At 31.2% G+C, this 24964-nt stretch overlaps 1 protein-coding gene across 1 annotated transcript in view; it reads right to left on the bottom strand.

Annotated features, from left to right (window-relative positions):
• Nucleotides 1-23474, bottom strand: part of LOC111001646 (cadherin-99C) — a 123470-nt gene extending 99996 nt beyond the window's left edge. Inside the window, exon 1 of the mRNA XM_022271594.2 lies at nt 23189-23474. The gene's annotated coding sequence lies outside the window, so the exon portion shown is untranslated. The remainder of the gene's footprint in view (nt 1-23188) is intronic.
• Nucleotides 23475-24964: the final 1490 nt, after the last annotated feature.

The following is a 24964-nucleotide window of genomic DNA, read 5'->3' as shown; positions in this document are numbered from 1 at the left end:
TTCTTAGCATTAGTAGGTACAAAAATATGGGTTTCGCAGGCTCCATGCTTTAATTTAGGACATAAATAGAAAATTACTACAAGATCTTAGTTATACGTGGAACAAACTAAACTCCTTTAGTTTCAGATGCTGAAGGTGAATGTGGGTCGCCAGCGAAATATGGAACAAAAGAATTCAACGAGACCTAAGCTTAACGAATGTATTAAATTGCAATTTAAACTCGAAATTAAATCGGTTTTCGATTTTCAAAATTTTTGATGTGCTCGTTGCTATAGCAAACAATTGAACATTTTCTGCATTCTATTTTTAAATCATTCTAATTAAAACGTTGTTTACCAATTATAGATTTTTTATAGTCTTCAAAATTGTTTTTATTAAGATATCGTTTACAAACTGATTCTTATTGACGTTTTTTTTACTTTATTTATTCACAATTTTGCTATATACAAATATATGTATATCTAGGTACCATAGCAAGACAACATCAGCATTCGTATTTCAAACTTGCTTTCTTTGACATTATACCAATATAACACAAACGTTTTCGAATCCTTTGCTATAGCAGGAGTCAGGCACAATATTCAATTGAACAGTATGAGTGTGTTTTTATCAATGTACCTTTTGCCTCTAATGAGCAATAGTATAAAGGAAGTCTGAACGACCGCCAGTAATGAGAGCGATTACTTGCGGGCGTGCATAAAATACTATCCAATCGCGTAGATCTATACGGTATAGGGTTATCAAAAACCTTTTTTAAATGTTTAAATTTGGAACTATATTTAAAAATATAACTACCAAAATTCCACAGCTGAATAATAAAAATCTTTAGGTTATAATTATCAATCACTCTTTCCTATGGATTTGGTAAAATCACCTGGTTTAATAGTTAACGGACGCAGTCAGGAGAGACAATTGTATATGCAACACAATTTTAAATGGCATTGAATATTTATAAAGCTATAACTACTTAAAGTACACTTATAAACCGAAATTGTCGAAACATTTCAAAAATGCTAAACCAAAAAATAAATTCTGATAGCCCTATGCCATGTAATAGTGCGGAATCGTATGAGATGTATGCAGATCACATGCAACAGAGGAAACATATCTCTATCTAATTAGTTTCGGTATTCAGGCTAAATTGACTAGTCTTAAAAGGATTTCGTAGATAGATAAGCTAATGTGCAAAGCTCGCGACAGTTAAATTTAATTAGCATTTAAAACTGTCGAGTGGAATTAGTAAAAGTTATTAAGGAGACACGATAAAGTCATTGCGATTGAATATATCGTCTTTCACATATAGCATTAATTATCGAATTTTATAATCATTATTTCGATTATTATTTTTTAATTTAGAATGACATATTTATCAAAATTTACGATCATTTATTTTGAATTTAGAATTGTATTTTGTACAAAACAATTTAATCGTTAATTTTGAATGTAGAATATAAACGAATGGAACTTATTCAATTAGTACTGTATATTTTGAAAGCATTATCGCAGTTCTTCTCTCTTCTACTTCTCTTCATAATGCATGTTGTTATTTAAAAATGTATTTTACTTTAAATGATAACATAGCTGGCGTTAGACGAATTAGATTGCTTTTAAGATTCACATGTAAATGTAAGAGCGAACTTAGTATCTGTTATAAGATTTTGACACATGTCAAATTTTGCGTAAGCGTAAGACCAAGTATTAAATGTGTAGCAATAATTTCAATGAACTCTTTTAAACTTTGACCCGAATTAGATACCTCCTTAACGTATATAAATTTGTAAGTTATAAAACTATTATAGAACATCTAATATGCGGAAAGTGAAGACTCATTGATGTTATCACGTTCATGACGTGCATATTAAGACGACATGGCACACGCATTGAGTATTAACAAGGATTAAGTTACATTGTATGTATTCTCAAGTGCAATGTCATCGGATTATTTATGCAGTCGAAAATTACGTAAACTTAACATCAATAGGCTATGTGACTATAAAAACATTTTATTTTTTAGTGAATATAGAATCAATGTAGGTAAAAACTTATTGCTATTCGTCTCGATAAAACTCAAGAATGGCTGGAAATATTTGTGCTACCATATCAGATTACTTACAGATTATAGGTGAACAGTTCTTTTATTGACACACTAATACACTGCCTTTTGATTGCCAGTTCATGTCATTGCTTTTTCTATTAATATTTCTTGTCCAAAATATAATATCTATTAAAATGTGGAAAAGCCTTTTTATTGGAATGGCATCTCGGTGGACTTACCTAGATGTACTAAATAATATCGAGCCCTAAATTTGATTGTTGGTTTGAAAATTTATTGAAAGAATATTTTGTACCATATAACTATTATTACTTACAATTTTTATGAGTTACATCAATTTGAATTGGAAAGGTTGAATTAGATGGATCAGCTTACCTGAAAAAAAAAGTTTATTATGAAAATTCAGTATTTACTCAAGGAACAGATTTTTTAATTAAGTAATGCATTTGAGTTTAGAAGGATGTTACCATCTTCCCTTTAGTTTTATTATCATAGATATCATAATTTTATAATCCATATTATATGTATACTAAAATTCATTTAAACGTATCCAGTAAATTACACAACAAAATATACTACTATTGTTACTCATTAACGTCCTTAGTTCTGTATCTTTGTATCTTTAAGTAATTTTTTTAGTTTTATTTAAACCGTTTTATATAAAAGACAACAAAAAGTATATATTTCATATTATTATTCTATAAATATTTCGCTTTTAACTCTTAAACATAGATTGACGATACAAACAAAGCGCACACGTAATTTAAGCTTCTTGTAAGCAGCGTTGAACTTTAACTGGAAAGCCGGCAATATCTGTTGCTACTTAATAATATCATAAATACGATTATTGGTACCAACGGTACTTTGTCGATAAAGGGAGCATTCTTGTAAGAGCGTGAACGCCATACTTGGTGCAATAAAATGGTTCTGATAATAAACAATGTATCGTCGGCAAACTCACTACCGCACTACTTAATGCTTCATAATCATTATGTAGTAATGTGTAATTCGAATTTATTTTTACTTCGGTTAAGTTCTAATTACTACTGTGAGGTTTTGAAAATTACATATAATAGAATCCATATTATGTAAATGTATTTTCTTACAATTCATCCATATAAGCTTAATTTTTTAAGGCAATAACTTAATATTATAGAAAAAAAGTACAGTTCCTGAATCAAGAGATTTTGAATAATGTACCGAATAATGTACAATGTCATACATACTATTTATTATTTATCCACCCACGTTATACAAAGGAAATAAAATAGTTTATTCCTTAAAATAATGCTATGCCTTAGTTTACGTCAACGATTTAGGAAATCGTCGCGCCTAAATCTAAAAAATATGTTAGCAAATGTGAGCTTTGGCTCGTATTTGGTAATTACTTTCACCGTTTAAATATCCCTTTTTCTATACTAATATTATAAAGAGGAAAGGTTTGATTTTTTGTTTGTTTGTATGAATTGAATAGGCTCCGAAACTACTTGGCAGATTTGAAAAATTCTTTCACTGTTGGAAAGCTACATCATTCCTGAGTGACATAGGCTATATTTCATTTTCAAAAAAAAATAGGCATCCTTACTAAAATTACGATAACATTAACATTTGTTTATTATTTGATACAATTCTAACAGATGGCGCTGAGTTAAAGGTAGTTTAGTTTAGGTCCGTGTGTTCTCCTACGGTTTCCCTTGATTAATTTACTACTATGTAATATAACAAAAACCTTAGCCACAGCAATATGTCATAAAGTAAAATCGCTGCAAAACAAAAGATTGTGATATTAGAAGGCGGAAGCAATAGCGTGCCAGCCGCAAGGGAATCAGATTACTGTCAACCTCGCATTGGCAGAGAATAGGATTGAAGTGGCAGCGTGGTATAATCTTGGATCTAAATTATCTAATTCTTTTAAAAACCCTATAGCTGTAATTATTCAGATGGTACGTAAATTGTTTAATTGTTTCACAGAAATCTGTACATAAATACGTAAAGTAAAAGTATGCAAAGCAACTAAAGAGAAAATAGGAAATAATAGTACGAGTAAACACGAAAATGTAAACAGCAATTTATAGTACATACATGGCAATGTAATGTAAGGCATATAGCACACATAAAAGGTGGGCTTAAAATATATGATTAGATTTAGATATGGCGCCCTCTTCTTCCCCTTTTCATATAGTATTTTGGAAATAGGAAAGAAGAAATAGCAGGTGGATAGAAGAAATAGAAGCGGTTGCAGGTAGAAAATGGAGGAAGAAGGACAGCAACGGAGTCCCCGTGACGGAGATCCGATCGACGGCACTGAAGGTAGCTAGGATATAGGATAACAAGTTAAAAATAATGTGTAAAATCTTTAAGCTGTTTATTATGATATTTTATATAGGTTTTTATCATGATTGGAAAATAAACGGGCTTAATAATATTAATAAAGGGCTTTTGAAACTATTCTCCGTACCCTTAATAAACTTTATTCTTCATAATTAGCCATCAGATAAGTTGCAAACAATACTATTTATACGGTTATTAGTTCGGAGGCCTAACTATTACAGTTAAATCACAATTATCTTATAAAAAGTTTTAGTATACGAAATTTACGTTTTAATTCAAATAATAATATCTTCAGATGCTGTAATACATCGCTAGTCAATTTTAAACGCAAATTAAATTGCGATTGTGCAAAAAGCACCGACATTTCACTTCCTTCAATGTTAAAACCTCATAAAAGAAGTAAATCGCTAAGAGCTATAACAATTTAGAATGCTCTCATCATACTTCGCAATATCTTAAATAGTTACAGTCACGGTTAACCTATGAACACGATTTGTTATGAAATATGCCTCTAAATGTTTTATAACGTACAGGACAAACTGGATTATATTTTAGAGCTGAAATGTTTTTGGGTTAGATGTCCTATGAGGACATCTAGCGCGCTTGCGAGCCTAGTGGCAGTGCGAGTGCCCATGGGCGGCGGTATCACACACTTGAGCCTCCTGCCCGATTTTTAACTGCCTTTAGTGATCTTCCAATTGACTCGGGACTGCGGGATCCCATCAGAGTATAATACCCGTAGGATATTGAAAGTAGAGAGTGTTACTGCATGTGTCATTGATATTTTTATTTGGGGTAGGAATACTTGAGCTTATGGATATAACTGGTACATTTACCTGCATCTTACCTGCTACCAAACAATTATGAAATAAGACATGACACGTGAAAATAACATGAGAAGTTTTGAATCAGGTCGCTGCGCTAAGCACATTCATGAGTATTTGTATAGGGGTCATTATAAGTCGAGAGGTACTTTCCATGGCCAGGACAAAAAATTCCTTTTTTATACCCTGATTAACCTATTTATTATTTAAATAGCTTTCTTCATACTCACTTAAATTTATTAAAGAAATGTACGAAGTTTAGTCACTATAAGTAATACAAGAAAAAAGTCTCACGCCTGGTCTGTCCCTAAACCGAAAAGATGTTGTATACATGTCTAAGTTAAAATTACAGCAGAGACAAGGATGCTATATTATTATTATATATTATCAAAATTGTACGACGTATAACTTAAACATTTCTTGAAACTGGACAATAATGAAATACCTGTTTTCTATTACCTCAAATGAACAGTAGCTTACACCAACTGAAATTTATTTAAGTAACTCACGATCTCATAACGGAATCGCGTTTAACACCCACACCATGGAATTTTCTCCTCTATTGACTGCATAAAGTGATAATTTTATACCTTATGAATAATTTTATCACGTATCTAACAGAGGTATAATTAAATAGACGATTACAAAGCACGTACTCGATTCGTCGGCGCATTTTTACACGCTTAAAGGTTTATTGGATGCGTATTATTGCAAGTGATTTCTTGGTTATATCACGTTTTTTGAATTGAATCTTCTTTAGGAGCAGTTGAGCAGAATGAGGGTGGTTTTTTACGGATGAAACACAATAATAATAACATTAGCGTCACGGAGATGTGCAGCGTTTTGTCTAAGAAAAGGGATCGAGTGATTGAGACCGATTGGGAGAGTAAGAAAGGGAGATCGGAGATATTGATTTGAGCAATTGATGTATTCGTTTAGTATTTACATATTAGGCTTCGCAAAATCCTGTAAACCTTGATAAATCAGACATAAACCTTCCTATCAAATTACGTTATTGAGGGAATAAAAATCAGTACAGAAATCTGAGACACTGACTTATTATTTATTTTACTCTCCCTAAATAAATAGCAACATTTAGAGAACGCAAAGGTACTCTTTGAATGTTTATAAAATATATTTTTTAAACTTATGTCCTAATAATATTAGAATCATTAGTATTATGAAGGTATGTAGTTATCCCATCGGTTTCTCACATCACCCATTAACCCGTTACTCGTGGGAGACTGAAACAAAGCACTGTTAGCTTAACGAATTAATGTTTATTCAACTGTCTCTAGTCTTTATGAGAGTTATTCAGGTGTACAATTTATATTAAGGAGGAATGCTTACTACGGAATTCGAAGCCTCTCCGAAATTATAATAGCGGTAAGTTTGTGGGGATTCATATAGATTAAGTAAGTCAGATGTGCAAGATATATTCAGAAACAACAGGTTACAATTCAAAAGCGGTCAGGAGCTGAAGCTCCTCATCAGATGAATCTGTTTTGATGTTCTGACGTTAAGTTATACCGCCACCCATGGACACTCAATGCCAGTGGGCCCGCGAATGTATTGCTGGCCTTTAGAGAATATAAATTTTCCATTTTAAGAATTTTTCTAAAGGACCAAAAAAGTAAAAATTGATTGGATTTCGACATACGATATTTATAATTAAGTTGTTCAGTTGCGTAATATCATTAGATGATTAATATTCATAATTATAATACATATTTGGATGTAGATGTTCTCAGATGAACTTTTGACTACTTTTCGTATTTGACCTAAGTCAATTTCAAAAGACGCACCAAACTTAATTCAAGGCAATAAACAGTTACATCACCATTGTAATGTTTCATTCATTTCAACTGAAATAAGCCATTAATAAAATCGCTGTAAAGCTTCATGTCATTAAATATAAAAGTTGCACCGCGAAAGCAAAAGGCGGAACATCACCCCATTGTTCATAAGATTGATGGACAGAATAAACGTGAGAAATCTAATATAGAACATGTGAATCGTAAGATACCATTAGAACCTTTAGCCAGAGGATCAAAAATATTAGGATCGATAATACAGTATGTTACATTAAATTATTGAAAGTCTAAAAACGCAAAAAATGGCGCCAAAAACTCTATCTAGACTTAAATGAGCATTTTAAAGAGGCCCGACATGTCCTAACGGATCCGGGTGATATCATCACAAAAGCCAACGACTAATTAAAAGCCGCCCGCGCGTCAAAGAAAAGTCAGAATAGGGTTAAAACCGCCTTCACCGGGGAAGGCGCGGATCTTTACTTCATACTTCAGGCACTCCAGTAAGCGTTCATCCTGTCCTTCAGACGATTGACCACCACGCGACGGCTCAAGCAGAGGTCCGAATCTCGCTCGGAGACGCCCTGGCTAGTCGCAGGTAAACGCGCCAAAATAGCCCGAGCTGAGCTGATGTAAAGACCTCGAAGACCAACAGCAGGATTCCATAACAAAATAAAAGATACTGGCTAGACTAAACCAACGTTTTATCAATTGGAAGGAATTGTTAGTCTGTGTAATAAAATTACATTTTAATGTAGATTATTATATATTTAAAATGCAATATTATCTAGTATTTTCTTAATTGGAAGCTGGCGATTTTGATCTAGTTTCAAAGTGAACAAAGATTAATATCGGCTTACAATAATTTATAGTTTTCGAAATGTTTACAGAATTTGATATTCGGTTCGATGTTCATTAAACCAACTAGTTCTAAGGTGTGGCTGAAGAATATAAGACGAAATTGATTTATATTGAACGCCAACATAATTAGAACTAAAATAACAAAGCATTCGATAAATTCACGTGGAATTATTCCCAGTTGGAATATATTTTTTTTTTACATTATGATTGCTTATAAGCATGTCTTTCTCAGAATTGTTCCAACGATCACTTGCCGCTAATGACAGATTGCGATTTAAAATAAGGACAAAAGTCATGGAACAGGTTTTGAGAGTCGTATGATATTACGGATCCAACCCACATCCGGAGTCAGTGACGCATGCGTATTGGATGGCAGATGCACTTGAGTAACTACTACTTAAATAGCAGAGAGCATTGGTTATTATTATTATATAGTATTGGCATGGTAGTGGCTTCATGTGACATTTATCCAAATGGTTTAGAAAATATTTTTTATAATTATCTAAAACCGCCAAAATGGACGTTTTAAATCTATTGTACATATGTTGAACTGTTGATACCATAATCTTAGCTTTAACATGTGATGGAGGAGCAGTATAATGGTATCAGGTGCTTTCAAACATTTTGTATTTATATTTTCTATGGAAAAGTGCATAGTTTTCACAACAAATTTAAGATGTTGTTAGAAAGTTACATACGAAACCTAACCTAACCTATTTAATAACAGACAAATCGTCTAAATAGAGACATTAAACTAAAATTGATCGAAAGTGATCTACAATTCCCACACCCACGAAGCTGCTGTGGTTTTTTGTACGTCGCCGGCAGCCATCCCAGATCGGTAATAATGATAGGATCAAGACAATTATTTTTAAATTAAACCTAAGCTTCACCCACAAGGCGTGGTACGACGTGAAAGCAGCTCAAATATTTTAACATGAGCTCATCTACTTAGTGTTGTATCATATACAATGATAAGAAAATGTATTTCCATAACGCACGCGTCTCTCAAGCACTTTTAGTACTCGATTTTTTATTACTAAAACCAGTAATTTAATAGAACTCTCTCAAAAATTTTTAGTTTAGTTTCATTTAGTATCTTACACAATTCGTATTTTAACTTAAGTGTCATTCATGGCTTCTCTTAAGGGATAGATCTTTTTTCCTTTGAAAATGATTTACAAAATACTATAATTTTTGAGTGAGTTGAGTGAATTTTCGAGGAGGTCAAAATAATAGATGGGACAACCTACCAAAAGGATGGAGAAGGTGTGCCAAGGATAGAGAGGTGTGGAAACAATTGGGGGAGGCCTATGTCGACAGACAACCTGACCAAGTTGCTAATAAATGTATTATTTAGCTAAGTGAATTAGATTTAATAATGTTACCATTTTATAAGAATAGCATGTAAGTCTAAAAGGTCAGCGAATAAAAGGCTTTTATTATTCGTATTAATATGAGTGATATTATTATTATTATATCGAGTAGGTGTAGTAAAAAAAGGATGGTAAAACAATTGTTTTGTATCACCAAAAAGTCCACGAAATGATCAAACTTTCATATACAGATTATCAAATGTATTGGTTAACGACGGTCGTAATAATGTTTAATTCATTTTACTAGGTTAGCTCGTTTCAATTATGAGAATAAATTATGTTCCCATGATTATGAAATGATTGTAGAACTCGGTCACTAACGTGTCAGCTATCAGATCGTCCAAGCTTATAAATCATCAAAGCCGCTTGTAAGCAAATAGTTATACATGTTTTTAAATAAACATTCTATTATAAAGAATTGTTTATTTGTTTTATCATTAAATCAAAAACAATTGATGTATTTTTATATGTTTTCTGACTATCAGATTGTACGTGTTTTACATGAATAAAGTTTATTTTGAGTATACTATTTTATCGTAAACTAATAATTTTATACTTTCAATAGGTAGCGCGCTAGATAAAAAAATCTAAACTTCATAACATATTTTAAAATATTTCGATACCGCCATATGGATAAACATATGGGAGTCTTAGACAGTTTGCGCTTAGCCTTGACTCTAAATCTAAGAGAATTTTTACGCTTTCCTACTTCCTTGTTAGATGAGTAGCTTGCGTTTTACTTACCCTGTGGTCGTAGGTTTGAGCCCCGGCTGGGCACCATTGGCTTATATATATGCGCATTTACCACTTGTATGATACACGTAAGTAAATATATGCCTTTGCCCAAATCGACAGTGTGTGTCAGGGACAGAAGGCTGATCACCTGCTGCTAATAAGAAAAATATGAAAATAAAAAAGGGATATGTGAACTTAATTTGATAACACTGCTTAGCCGAAAAAAAACTAACGGGTTTAATTAAACAAAATACAACTTTAATAAAATACTTTTACGGAAATTTCAAAACTATGTGTAATGGGATAAAGCTGTTCTTCTTATCTAGTGAATTATTCGTGTCAACGCTTATCTTGACAGGATTTGAAGTTGCGTCCCCTTGTTTCTCTAATAACAACGTGAATAAAGGCGAAGTTAATTAGTATTAAAAAAAATATTTACTTAAAGTAGGTACAGTTGCAGTTGACAAATTCAAAAAGGCAGTAAAGATGCATGTTAGAATGAACACAGTTGACTTAAATTAAGACGGCTTATGGCGACGTATCTCGCTCGTATAATATAATATACATATGAAGTTAAGATATTAAGTTTCTCATGTAAATAAAATATTTTTTTGTAATGTAAAAATAATGTAAAAATAAATAAAGTAAGTACTTTAAACATACATAATAATTCAGATTGAACAAAAGTATTTAGATTTGTATGTAAGATTGAAGAAGATTTGTAGCACACATATACTTTACAGAGACAATTAATCAAAGCCTACATCAATATGTCTTAAACGTATTTCAAAGTAACATAGATGTAATCTGTGCTCCAAAAAAGGGTTTACAACTATATCAAGAGCAGTAAAAAAGGCTTATGACCGAGCACTATTCCCGGAACGTGTTAGTTTTGTGACGCGTTTATCAAACAAAAGGCGATCGGTCGTCCATGGTCGCTGGTTTGGAAATGAGGGGCGAGTCCTCAGCCGGTCCACAAAGAAGCCGCCGGTGCCTTGTGGTCAAATTAGTACACGGGAATGTTACACTGAGCGGGCACTCGTTTTTATGAACGTCTTCTGAGTTTTATATTACGAATATATTTTTGTTTTTGGCTATCTAAACAGGATAGGATATCAACAATATGCCCTATGTTAAAGTATCAATGGATTTTTGTAATGGTCCGAAAGTTTGATATGATATGATATGAGCGTTGTATTTATTATTAGGTCCTTACATATGAAATTGGCGTATTTCGTACTGGCCACTTTAATCACGATGTTCTCCTCTTTGGTAAGGAATTCCAAATTCAAATTTGTACAGCTATTTACTCATATATTTGTGCTTCGATGACCGTCATTCATTTGTTTTTTCTGTTTGCGTCAATCATTTTACAAAATGGAAAACTTATAGTATCGCATTATTTACGAGTACGAGTTCCGTCGTGGCACTAGTGCTGCGGAAACGACTCGAAGGGTGAATGATGTGTATGGCGGTCATGTTGCAAAAGAAAACACAGTTCGTTTTGGTTCCAACATTTTCGTTCTGGAAATTTCGACCTGCAGAACAAGCCTAATACCGTGAGTGTCGTCTGACGTTGGTATAATAATCAAGCGAATGAATATGGTTTTGACGGAGAAAGTAAACTGAATCTTACATTTAAATCTTAGAATAAGTTAAGTAATAAAATGTTATCTGATAAGTATAGAAAATCGTGAATACATCTTATGCAACAATAAAGATAGGGCAACATCGAAACAGCAAAATAATTTCCGCATTACGTGTCAGAGTCGATAGGCAAATGGCTTAGAATTGATGGAATTTATGGTATGAATTGGTTTCTTACTTAATAAACCGAAGTACATCTTAACATATACATACTATACTTTAAATATTTATTAAATTTAAAATTCAACAATAAGTCAAACTATTATGAATATTTCTTATAATTTTTTATAATGGGATCAAACGAGCCCCATACTCCCAAAAATCATTCATCAGTCCATGGACACCCATTTTATTGGGTGAGTTGCTGGCGTTTGAGGGAAGACTATTTTTAAAACAGTTGGTTGTCGTATATAACACGGAAGACCTCACTAGTAATTTAAAACCTCTAATAATAAAATTTATTACAGATTTGTGCTAATATCCATATATTATATAAAATTATAGTTGCTATAAGTTGCTATTTAGTTTGTATTACACGTCGGGATGAGAAAAAGGCTTTCAGGCCAGGATGTGCGGTTTTTTGTTCGTAGCGTTAAAGCGGTAAGAAGTTGCCTTTAATCAATTTTATCTGATCTTACACCTCCATTCAGTGTGTTTAATTTATTTCTTTTATAAAGGGCAACCCGAGGCGATGTTTCATTTCAATGGCTCTACTTTAATCGGTGTGGTATCTATTCGTTTTCACACTCTACCGCGTTGAGCGAAGAATAATTAAGTACCAATGTTTTACGCTTAATTAAAGATGTTTAACTTTCATAAGCACTTTCAAAATCAAATCAAATCATTTATTCCAATTAGAACACCTAAAATGGCACTTTTGAACGTTAAATGAAATATAAAGATGATTCTAGGTGTCCCTTCCAATAGGTAGTTTCGTGTGGAGAAGAATAGGCAAGACATTCCTTACTGTTTTAAAATAGAATTTACAATGTTTGTATACATTAGCAAAATAATTATATGTTAAGACAATGAACTCCCTGAATAAAATTACTATACAGGTCTATCATTGTATTGTTGACTTAATAAATTTTACATTACACTTACAATTTTATAATAGTTACACAAGATTAACTCGGAAAGTATTCGTCTTGTTTCAGCATAGGACAGGTGAAGATTTCAATTACTATCAACTGTTTATGAAGAATATGGTTGGAAAAAAATCTATTTTACAATGCAACTAAGCTGCCCGTACCTATGTCAATTTGAAATACTTTTGTTGCATACCTAAACTAATAAACAATACTTTTAGCTGTTCACAGAGAGAATGAATCTAAAGACAAGTACTGCGAACTCAATGTTGATAGCAGACATTGCCGACATAAATCATTGCTTTGATTTGGATTTAAATATTATTATTGAGTAGACGAATTGGCAGACGAGTCGCCCACGCTAATTAAAAACTAGATCTCTGGTGATTTACGTAAACCAAACAAGTTTTTACAGAATATTTTAACAGTATACTTAATTAAGATGACGGAATGTCCATGGACTGTCTTGAAATCATTGCGAAAATCAGCGGGCCCGTACCGAAAAACATCGCGAGGAAAGCATGACTCCGCAATCGATGGCGGGAGTCAAGCACAAAAGATATGTTTACACTTCGTTACCTTAAACATACATATAAAAAACAGATTACATAAGTTAATAGGCAACGGGCGGTCTTATCGCTAACAAGTCATTTCCTTCTGGCAACCTTAGTATGGATAAATAAAAAAGAAACACAAACTGAAGGTAAGGTACAAGAAAACTTAAATTACATGTTATGTCAGAAATATTAACTAAAACGTAATATAAATATAACATTTAATAGCTAATCTTACTTGCCTTAAATAACAGATACAGAGGTAATAACGTTATTGTTTTTCTTTTCTTCATCTTCTATGGCCTGCTTTGAGAGCTTAAAAAGCTCGGTGCCGTAGGCGTTAAGATTAATTCTTACATATGATATTAACAATGAAACGAAACAGCTATATAGTTATGTTAATTGTATAAAAATATCGAGACTCGTTATGACCTTAAATCGTCATTTGACCTTTAAATGTCAGAATATCAATTCGTCATAGGTATCTTGCTAATAATGTAATAATTATAGCAATGATAAAGGAAGATATAGAATATTACTTATGGACATATGTAAAAGAAAATTATAACTACAATCTTAAGTATATACTCTCGCCGGGAGGACATTGTGTTACTAACAGTACTCAGAGTCGTTCATTGAAAGTTCATGGTTATTTTAAGCTAAGTAAAGATTGATATTTACCTCAGTTTACCGCCCTTTAAAGTCGAATTAAAAATATAATTATAAGTTTAATATTATTTATTTATAAATCATAGGAGTTTATTATAAAATTATTTTATTTGTAATCATCTGTGCTAAGCGGGCCCACACGCGCTATTCTCCAAGCTATATATATCAACAAAAAATTTTGCCATAACGTATCGCGTATTGTTTTTGTAGTCCCATATAGAAAACTGTAGTATAAATTCATAAGACTATGTTACTATTGTCATTGCATACAGAACTCTTAACTATCAGATATATATAATTAAAATATATGAGTTTAATTTTTCAAATCAGTCGTGTAGTTTTAGAGGCAATGCAAAGAAACAACCAAATCTTTTGTCTTTATAATAATGTAGATTTAACTTGTAAATAACTTTTGACACCCGTCAAACGTAACCTAATATGCCATTATTCGTAGATATCAAAGTAATATGAGAAACCGAGCTCCATAAATAAACCAAATATAGGCAGTTGAAAATTGAAACCGACAACCAGTCCTCTAGAAAGCACATTCAAAGGTATAGTAGTCATTACCTGTAGCGACTATTTTAATTGGCAATAAAACAGCGAATAATCTTAATTTGAAGCTTTATAGACAAGACCATAACATAAAAATAGAGTGGAATTACTAGCATAAAATTGCCGACATTACACAGAAGCTGCCTCTAAATCCAATTAAAGCTGAGCTAACCAGACTCCATAAAGCCCTACCCTAGAATAACTGTAATTGAAACACTAATTAAGGCTTTCAAACAAACATGACAAGGAATCTATATTACACTAGGTGACCTGGCAAACGTCGTTTTGCCATGTTTATGATTCTTAATAAAAAATAGGGGTTGATCGTAGTGGGTTGAAAATTTAGGATTTCATGTAATTTTTAATGCTGTATCATATAAATATATCTAAAATTATTTAGGGTTGGCGACAGGTGGTGATTACCCTTAACATTTAGGGGGATGAAAAATAGATGTTGTCGTGATGTTCAGACCTACCCAATATGCACATAAAATTTCATGAGAATCGTGAATGCCGTTTCGGAGGAGTTTAATCACAAACACTGCGACACGAGAATTTTATATATAAGATTTAAACTGGACATAAATAGACTATTACATTATATTTTCATAATTGTGTACATAAACAATCAAATATTAATAAAACAAACTGCGTTAAATTTAAAAATGGAATTCCACTTTAACAGTACCGTAGTGCAGTCACAGTAAACACAATAAGAGTTCCGGTTATTCTAATAGTAAATTAATATAATACCGTGTCACGTCATAGCCTTAGGAAGACAAGGTATTAGAAACCAAATGTTATATTGAATACCAGAAAATGATTTCAGAAATGCATGAAAGTAAGAAATTCCCACACGTACTTATTTCTCACTTGATAGGCTGACAGACGATGTGAGATATGTATCTTTTAGAAAATGGATTGCGAACAGAACGTGTGTGATAGATGAGGTTTTACTGTACTGTTTATGTGCACAAGGTACAGTGATTGTATATATAATCGACTGGATGTCATTTCGCTCATAATTGCATTTCTAACTATTACGACAAATGACTGATAAAACATACCTACATTAAATATATAGTAAGTAGTATTCCTTCTAAAATGTATAGGAATCGTAATGAAGTATATATCCACAAAATGAGAAACTAAAGAAAGGCAGGTTGATAAGAAGATGGGGGGACAACAAAAAAAATATGGGGTGGGGTATATTTGGAGGAGTTGAAGTATACATATAAGGACTAAATATTATATCATTAAATGTTAAATAAAAAGCATATCATATACATTTCTGTTTTTGACGTTCCTAAAAGGTTACATTGTGTTACCTATATGAATAATTTGGTTGAGTTTGATTTGAATGAATTTATTTTATATAGTAGTTATAAAAAACTACGATGTGAAAAGATTGAGTGCATCAGAAATAGCATTTAACTGTTAAATATAAAATAAACATTTATAAACCGTAACCAATAAAACGTTTGAAAATTCTTTTCAAACTCGTTACCGAGGTGATGAGGGAACACATGAAACTAGTAAATTGGCATACCATCGTGCCTTGTATTGAAACTTGAGACAGGTTGACGTACCAATCAGAGTGGAAAGGACACATGCATATTGTATGAGTTAAAACGAGATAGATAATAGTTTGAAATCCAGGCAATCATCCACATAGCTATGACAGACCATGCGAAATGACCAATTATGTTGGAGACGGAGTTTCTTATGCCTATGTGTATGCCTGTATAACTACTACTTTGTGCTTGCCGTCGTCTTTGAAATACACTCGTTGTTATATAATGTATTAAACGTGTTTGTGTTTAAATAAAGTCTCAAAGTATAGGTTAATAGTATAGGTATTATGTTAAGAGTGCAAAAATGGGTATTGTATAAAAATATTAAGGTTTATTGTAAAATGTCATACATTTTGTTGTTGATTTTCACTGTGTACATTTTATTGTTTGCAATACTTGCCGCATGGGGTGACCCGTAAGGACTAATTATTTGGTTATTAAAATAAATAAATTAAGTAAATGTTAGATAAGATTGTTTATATAAATACGTACTAAATTTGATGTAACAAAGAGTCTTTGTGTCATTATATTTTAGTTCATATGTAGGTAAGTTGTCCTATGTTTCCTTCGAAATCATTATATAGATATATTATTATTATAACAAAACACAACTGATAGTCTTTTGTTTTTTGTTTAGGCCCAATAAATGGAACAATCTATTCGAATCAAATCATTTGTCAAACATCGAAAATGCGTTGGTTCTTGACAGTTGAATTGGTTCGCGACACAAGGACAAAAGAGTCACGAAAGCAAAACCAATCCTGCATGACTTCATGTTTGACGAATATTCAAGACAAACGCGTCATACAAGGTACCAAAAACATCTAAGATAAATGCAACACATTTATAATATACGGTTTTCTAAAAAAAACGTATAACATATTTATTTATGGTGTATCACACAGAAACATTGAAAAAAGTTACAAAAAATAAATATGTATAATATATTCTTAACAGTTATAGTGAAAATCAAAAGATTATACACGCGAACGTTTACAGAGAAAGTATAAAATTCAATTATTGAATGAAAATACAAAAAATGACTCCAATAAATACCAGCAATAATAAGCTACAACGAAAGGTTACAGGCTACCCTACCCAATGTATGTACATAAATCTAACTTCGGTAAGTAATACTAAAAGTCTAGGGTTAACTTAAACCATACAAACCTTGCATGAAATTGTAGTTAAGGTTCTTGATTGCTTTAGTCCATTAGTCCGATCGATTGCCGTAGTTAATGATAATTATTTTCTTATGAATATGTATGATATCGTTAGTACAATCTAATCGTTCCGGCTTCAAATCTAAAGAAAGCTCATTAGGACAGAAATTGTCAAAATTTACGTATTAAGGACAGTGGTCTCAGAATAAAAAAGCAGTAAACTTATTACTTAATTTAATAAATGTTATATATGAGGTTTTATTCAAATGATACACGCGTAGACTAAATACATTTTCTAATTCATAAATTCTGCATTTTCAAAACTAGATTTTGACTTGAAATAAGATTCGGACTACGAGCTTTGTCTTGTCCTCGCTCCACGTAAAGGACGTCAACTATCTAGACTAGTGACAGAACATTTTATATTTACTTAAGGTCAAATAGTTTGTATTCTTATGATCTTATTGTTAAAAATGCAAAATATTTATATTACATTATCCCCTATTACAGATCAATGTATAGCAAAAGGTTATTTAGCGCCTAAAAAAATATTTGGTTTATGTGTCGACATGTTTGTATATCAGGTATCAAATTTAGCTTAAAATATCCATAGCTGTATGGCTCACAGCTTCTTTTTTTACCTAAATCATTGTACCAAAACATAGGTGTGTTTATCCTTATGTACATGTTAAGTTTATACTGAATAAGAGCGTTTAAAATATTATAACCGTATTAAAAACTTTTAATTTTTATTGCTGAAACAATTGCGCCACTGACTGTACAGAAAAAGCTTTGTAATTATTATCGTTAGACGACATTTATCTCGTTTTATCAGCGGTCAAATCTATTGGAAAGTATCATGGAACTTGAATTCTAGATAAATGATTAAATTGAACTGTCAAAGATTGTGTCAATTAGTAATAGTTCTGCGTTTATTAATATTACAATCTCGGACAAGACTTACAATTAATAAATATACTTAAGTATATTATTTTCAGCAATTTCTTTAATAACATCGTTATAGTCTTATTATGTGATTTCAAATAATACATTTATTCGACTTTTTCTGCTAAAAAAGTTTATTTTGTAGTAGAAGAGATTACAGCAAAGACATTGTTAAATATAATTATTTATTACGAAGTTTAAAAAAAAATGTAATGATATAATTTACAATTGCTACACAACGTAATATTTACTGACTATAAAATAGTAATAAGGAGAGTAGCGTTGGTCTTAACTTTTATCGTCGTGGGTTCGAATCACTGCCGTGTACCAATGGAGTCTGATATAAATAACTTTATTAAATCGCCATTTCTTAAAATTCTACGATCTTTGGCAGTCAACTAAGCCTGATATGACTATATTAAAAATATTAAAAGTAACGGATGAAATATACACTTCTATGAGATAGAGAGTATATTAGTAGCCAAAAAATTACTTGTTTTTTTTTAATTTTTGTGAAAATTTACGTGTACATTATACTAGGTATTTTATCAAAACTCAATACACTTAAGAATTAAAATATTTTATCAACATAGAACTGTGCCTATTATAAATCGATTCTCACAACGGTAAAACTAATATTAGGTGAACACCTCATTACAGGACTCACAAGTCACGACCAACCATGCAACCTGCATTGCAATCTCAATGAATGATTCAAAACTAAGTACAGTTTGCATTAATAATAGTCCTGTATTAATGGACATTTGTGAACTGGAATAGATAACAAACCTTTACTTATCTTTCTCTCTTTCTGTGATAAAGCACGAGTTCTATAAGATAATCATTATTAAATCAAGCTACTCGCTAGGAATTTGAATATTTGTATGATATAGATAGTAAACTGTTTTGGTTTAATGAAATGAACTCATATTATTTATAGAATTTTCAAAGTACATATATATTAACATAAGGGTAAGAAGGCATGTTCCAGAGAAATTTTAGACGTGATGGACCCACGTTTATAAAAACATTGTACTATAAAGTCGGTTAATTTATTCAGTCTTTATTTAAGAGTCTGGCTTAGTTATTTCATAATGAGCTCACCAAAGACTATATTATAATGACCATCTTAATATGACAAATATTTTATGTTTTAATTCAAACGATTTTCGAATTTATTAGCGACATACATGCTTTAATGTAATCATTGATTATCCAAAGTCGCACTAAACCAGTAAAAAAAGATTGATATGGTATTAGATTTACTAATGTAATTGGAAGATCTGTTGTGGCTAGATAACTTTAGTACGTTTCACCAGACTTCTACTATCAAACATATATAATTCTTAAACGGCAGGCAATGTACTCGCAATCCCTATGGCATTGAGAGTGTCCATGGGCGGCGGTTTTACTTATCATCATGTGAGCCTCTTGGCTGTTTCTTCTATAAAATTTTAAATTTTGTTAAAATAATAATAGGTATACCTAACAATACATTCCATACTTTATGTAAAACTGATCATCTGAAACACGTTACTATCCTAATGCAACCATAATGGTGCGCAAACACTTGAATCTGATTCTCTAGTCGTGCGAGTTAAAATTCATAAGCTCTTTATTATTCTGAATTAATTTTGAATTGGTAAACGTATCAAATCCTCTGCTATATTTACTTTAGGATTAAGGTGTAAGTTACTAATAGTATTTATATTATAAGAACAGGATGTAAGGCGGGCGTAAATTATTATTAGCAAGTGTCTGAGTTCACTATGGTAAATTATTTAAAGAACACTTTTGTCCGTATACTTATACCATGCTTCCGGATTGACTTTTTAAATAATGATAGGTATATAGTGAACGAAATTCAAGAGAGATTGTTCTGTCTTACATTCAAATAAAGAATGTATCTTGTTATTTTTTACAATTTAACTTTATGTAAGGTACTTTAAAAAATTTTTAGTTTGTTCGTTCTGTATAGAAATTTAGAATAGTAGTAAGAAGTGCCATGCGAAATTACCAATTGGTCTCAAAATTTGGACACGGAATTTATTTACGGTATGTAATTGCTCTTTAGAAAATAAAAACACCAGAGACATCAACGCTTGTTCTTGGCTAGATTTATGTATCTGTTTCACGATATTTTATCGGCCTTCTGTGCCTGACGACAGTAGGCCAACACTAAGCAAGTGTGTTACGTGATATTATAAAATAAAATCATTAAATAATTTATTTAAACTTTCATATTACTTAACGCTTAAAGCTCTAGATTGTTCGGGCGGTCAATTTATTCTTACCTTAATCCGCTGTTATGTAACATGGCGTGTATGTAAATTTTATATTATCTATTACATAGGAATAAGTTTACCTCCTCATAATATAATCTAAGAACGTGGTCTAAACCTGAACGCATATATAAAAATTAAAGATTTTCTAACGTCATATTACATTTTGAAATCAATTGAGACCACAGGAATAACAAAAAATATAAAAATAAAAAACCGATAAAATATAATCTATATGTTTTAACTAATAATTATTTTTAAATTGGTTTTATATTTATGAATAATATTTAGGACCCAAAACATTTCTATGAATAAAAAAACACTGAAAAACAGAACTTTTTAAAATATAATTTCTGCTAGATATTTTTAATTTAGCTACACTGGATGAGACCTTGAACGAAACGATTAAAAAACGGGTTGAGCTCTCCATAAGGAACTGATATTTTTTCGTATCGAACTCGGTCACCTATCGTCTCACACCTGCTGTTCTTGTACGGCTTGGCTAAAGAACGAAACCTTGTAATCCCTGCATATAAATATATCGCTTATTATCTATAAATAATGTATACTCAATCTAGTATCTGTTTTGCGTCATAAGCCAATCAATAGGATGCTGACGTATTCATAGCTTCAGTTCCTGTCCATCCTCATATGAACTCACACATAATGATCCAATTTAAGAATGTAATACATTTTAAAGTCAAAAAATTCCGTAAAGAATGCATACCTCTTGGTCTTGCTAAACTGTACTTTAACCTCTAGTAATAAAATCTATATTTATATCCAACATTCGTCGTGATTTTAAGTTATTTATCCAATTTGTCATCCTGCATTCGTCTATGCATACGATCGATGTGACAAGTATCTTTTGAAGGAATTCTTCAGTTGAGTAAGAAATAAAATATAACTTCGAATGATAAAAGAGCTGATAAAAAAGTTAATAATGTACAGGCATTAGTCCGTTGAAATTTTAAAGTATGTTTTTCCATTTAGACAATCATTTAATAGAACATACACTATGTTTTATCTTCTGTACCTTTTACTTTAATTATCTCATTAAAATATATAAAATGCAATTAAAAAATATTTTTGATTTTAGAGTCAGGTTAAATTAGTTAGGTCTACCACATAATGAGTAAATGGCGCGATACAGATTATAAATATGTATGTATTATACATAATATTTGTATCGCGCGTCAGTTACAAAATATAAATGACAATTTAAAAGTTATATAAATTTTATACATGTGTTTTTTATAGTTGTATAATGTATAAATATCATCTTCATGAAATTACCAGTATTATTAAATTATATAATAAATATAGCTAATAAAGTATGATATAATCAGTAAATTGATTGACCATGAAAATATTAAAAGGTGCAAAAAGTACATTTAAATAAACGAGTGACCATGGCAACAATTACTTATAAAATTAAAATTTATATCTAACGATCCATTCTGAATTAATAAATACAGTATCGAATTTATAATCACGCACATTGTTTAACAAGTGTCGTATTATTTGCATGCATAATGTGTTTTATTTGGAGCAAGGATAAATGTTTTATTTAAATATTTGCGACAATTACAAACAAAAACATTCCTGATCACAATTTATAAGATTTTTTAACTCGCGTTATTTAATGACGATTCCCTATAAAACTGCTACCTGTAGCGACCAATTCAATAACGAGTCGGTTATTGATGTGAAGGCAATTAATGAAATAAACGTGGGAAAGTATTGCTTACTAAATTTTTATGATAAAAAGGTTTGAACTAATCGAAAATTAAAACTAACAAAATAAAGTTTCTGTCAGTAATCCGTGAATTCTCAGTATCTCATTAAATTTCATGAATCATGATCAATGCCAAGTTTGTTAAAAAATAAGCGTCAATAATTGATTGAACGTGGAGGTCTTCAGTCTGTGGTAGAAATACCTACTTACCTATAATTTGTTACTTATCGTAGGTAAGGGTTATATTTAAATAGCCTTGGTTTGTGTTGGATACATTTCAGGAGTCTCCTTAACAATGATATTACAATTTATTTGTCGACCCAATGTGGCATAGGGCCAATGAGTGTTGGAAAAGGTATTAGTTGTTTACTTTTCCTTTGGAATCATAGTAACTGGTATACTAGATGGAAATCTTTGAGCTTAGATCTTACCTTTACGATAAAAACGTGAACCTGATTAAACCACAGACAATCCGATTGTTATTGACAGTTAATTACACCATCTTTGCATCCTTTAATGAGCGACAGACCTTCAATGTTTTTCACTGCGTTTCAGAAAAAAGCTACCGCCTCATATGTTATTTCAGTAATAGAAAAGCTTATTCGTTTGTAAAAGTACAGTTTCAGGATTTTATTTTACGCTGTTCTCTATACAATTTCTGATTTTCTTAATATGAAAAAAAATAAGCCCACTAAATAAAATCAAACTATTAGAAAGCCTACGGTGACAAAGAAAATCCTATTCAAGGCTTCGTTCTAATTTATTAAACAAATGCAACTTGAAAATAGTGAGAAAGTAATATTATATAATATACATGTACACTAGGGATTTAATGTTCTCTTTTTATATAGGAAAAGTATCCTATTATTGTTAAAACCATTTATATTAATATTAAACCTTGCTTGCCATATCTAACTGCTGTTTGTTATTAAATTAAATACTTTAAACATTAGAGTGTAGTAATAAAAAAATATGTACTTACTTTGAAAAATACGCTACAAGTCCACTTGCCGCAGGCTGTAGACACAATCCGTGTCACAAATGTATGGAATGCGATCACAAAAACGGTTTATACACAATAATACACAATAGTTAATAACACTTTATATCACAAAATTCTTGTATGACTTATTAAGTTTTCTACATATAATCGTAAAAAGTTCTCGCACAAAATCTCATCCAACCGACGTCAATACATACAAACGGTTAAAGTTTTACTAGTTAAAGAGTGAACTGATCTGATCAGTGAAGTTGCTGTAAGCTGTTTCACAGTTACAGGTAGCATTAAGCATAATGCAGTCGGTACAGAGTACTCTGTGCCGACAGCGTACCGAATACTCTTTGACAGTATACTGTATACTGTCAAGAGATTATTCGCTGTCAACAGTCAACAGATGTCAAGTACCAATATCTATGAGTCACAGACTTAATGATAAGGGGTCTTAGTCAAGATACTTTAGGAGTGGTGAATGCAGAAAGTTAAAAATTAAATTTCTGTGAAAATGACAGTTCATTACGACAAATTTTTAGGCTCCTTGTCTAATCCCCAAGATTGTAACATTCGAGACCAATCACCAAAGCATAGATATTGAGTAGAATAAATGTGGACATCTAGCTTTTTGATCATATACGTTAAATGCGTGAATGAGATAACTAATTCATACATGATGTTTTATGCCCTTATTTGTACAAACCTTAACTTAACTATTAAAATAAAACTTTAATGATTAAACAAATATATATCTATAGTCCGACTTCCGACTTTGTTAATATTATAGTAGAATTATTTTTTTCTTCTTTCAATTTCTTAAGGGTGACAACCAATCAGCCTTATTTAAGAGTCAAATATCGAATGAAAAGAAATAACATAATTATGTACTGTTGTGTAAATTATAATGGTTTCGGTAGGTTTATTAAAAATTAATAATAGCAGTAATATTTTAGCCAAAAACTACCAACTAAGTAAACAAGAATGTTTGTTATGGGAATAGTTTTTGATGTAAAATTTATATAGGGACACGAAGGAATTTTTTAGGGATGAAACGTAGCGAAAATATGCAACGTTTTTGTCGAAGAATAGTGAAACAGCGATCAAGACTGATTGAGATAGAGTGAGAAGGGAGAACGAGAAAATTACACGCTGTTGGTTGATGTATTCGTTTAGTGGTTACATATTATAACTCAAGGTGGCAATTCTGTCGTATAATGTATTTATTAGCACGTATATAATGATTAAACAGTGTGAACATAGATACTTATACAAAATACATGGAGTGATCATATGATCATCTATTGGGGCTTTTACCTTAGTAATAATAATTTACGAAAAAGTTACACTTATGACATGTGTATTTTTGTACGCACGCACTTTTTTTTATTAATTTATATGAATTTTTTTTTCATTTAGGTACCTAATTCATATAGCTCCTGACACTGTTATTCAACACTTTGGTATATAATAAGAAAAAAACACAAACTTACTATTTTAAAACTTAATAAATTATTCTTATATTTTTAAAAATAGTACTTACTGCTAGGTAATTTAGATTAAGATGGTTCAGTCGATAAAATATAAAAAGAAAACAGTTTTATGTAACCTGCTGACAGCCTTTTAGTACCTTTTTTAAGATTATACCTAAGCCAGAACAAAAATAAATCGGTTGGCCTTTGTGTAGTTTAATACTTTAGTAGATTAATTCACATAGATAAAGTAAAAATATGCTTATCAACTTACGATTAAAACAATGAAACCACAAAA

Source organism: Pieris rapae, chromosome 19 (assembly GCF_905147795.1).
Source record: "Pieris rapae chromosome 19, ilPieRapa1.1, whole genome shotgun sequence".
Taxonomy (NCBI): domain Eukaryota; kingdom Metazoa; phylum Arthropoda; class Insecta; order Lepidoptera; family Pieridae; genus Pieris; species Pieris rapae.
Note: the sequence above shows the minus strand (reverse complement) of the source record. Positions and strands in the feature narration are given on the sequence as shown.